The sequence below is a fragment of the Panthera uncia genome, assembly GCF_023721935.1.
Source record: "Panthera uncia isolate 11264 chromosome B2 unlocalized genomic scaffold, Puncia_PCG_1.0 HiC_scaffold_25, whole genome shotgun sequence".
NCBI lineage: Eukaryota > Metazoa > Chordata > Mammalia > Carnivora > Felidae > Panthera > Panthera uncia.
The window spans coordinates 15,759,182-15,760,327 of record NW_026057581.1 but is presented as its reverse complement, the minus strand read 5'-3'; the positions used below and the strand labels follow the sequence as shown (position 1 = coordinate 15,760,327).

At 52.6% G+C, this 1,146-nt stretch overlaps 1 protein-coding gene across 1 annotated transcript in view; it reads left to right on the top strand.

Moving 5' to 3' along the window:
• The first annotated feature begins 374 nt into the window (after nt 1-374).
• Nucleotides 375-1,146, top strand: part of HIVEP1 (HIVEP zinc finger 1) — a 149,796-nt gene continuing 149,024 nt past the window's right edge. Inside the window, exon 1 of the mRNA XM_049655034.1 lies at nt 375-869. The gene's annotated coding sequence lies outside the window, so the exon portion shown is untranslated. The remainder of the gene's footprint in view (nt 870-1,146) is intronic.

The following is a 1,146-nucleotide window of genomic DNA, read 5'->3' as shown; positions in this document are numbered from 1 at the left end:
AAAAAAAAACAAAACACCCTTCATTAATGCTTTCTTAGTAGTGATGGCCCTGAGACTGCTCATCTAATGTGAAAATATATCTGGTTTCTGCTAGTGTCCAGTGAAGATAAAATCAACAGTTCCAAGTTTTCCATAATGTGAGGGGGACGGACGGTGAGGGCATATTCTGATCTGTCAGACTAGATACGAAAGGCATGTTATTATGGAGATTATTTTCTTCAGAGGTATATACTTGTCTCTGCAAGGCTGGGGGTCCATCTCAGAAGAGAAATAATATTTACTTTCAAAACAGGTCTACAAAGCAAACAAAGCCTCAGAAAACATACAATATTCAAAGTTGTGCTAAGAGAGGAGGGGAAAGGAATTTAATTTAGAAGGCCTTTGTGTGTGTGTGTGTGTGTGTGTGTGTGTGTGCGTGTGTCTAACAGAAAATACCACATGGTCCAGCTCTCCAGGATCACTAGGTAGGTGGATTGTTCATTTCGGTCCCGGTAACAAAGGACAGCCTGGGCAAAGGGTCCTTTCTCACTGCATGGGGGGAAGAAGTGGGAATCCTTTACCGTGACCACCTGCTTCCTTCGCTTCAAACCGGCACAGAAAGTGCCAAATACCCGTATATCATTCTCGGCGCGGAGCCCACGGTATAAACCAACGTAGGCGGTGCACTAGATAACATCAAAGCCCCAGGCAGGGGCCAGAAAAGGGTGGGGGGGGGGCAAAGCAGCCGAGGGAATGAAGCGCCTCCCCCTAGCATTTCCTCTCACGCCCACTTCCAACCTAGGAGGCTTTTGCTTTCTGCTTTTGTTGTTTTTAAAATTAAAAGTTAAACCCAGGAAGCTTTGGATCAGACTTTTTGCGTTGCAGTTCGGGTAAGTTTTCTCTGGGTTCTTTTGTCTGGCGTCTGGCTTGGCAGTAGCCTTGGGCGTGGGGCAGAGTTGGCAGAGCGGGCGGGGAAGGTTTTGTCGCCGGGTCGCCCCGAGGAGGAGGGGATTCGGCCGGTGGACGGGAAAGCCCGGCGCGCGCGGAGGGCGGAGGGCGGAGGGGAGGGACGGGCGGCGGCGTGACCCGGCGGCCGGCGGGGAGGAACCTCGGGGATCTCCGCGTGGCGGCGGCGCTGCCGGGCCGCGCGCAGGGCGGAGGGCCGGG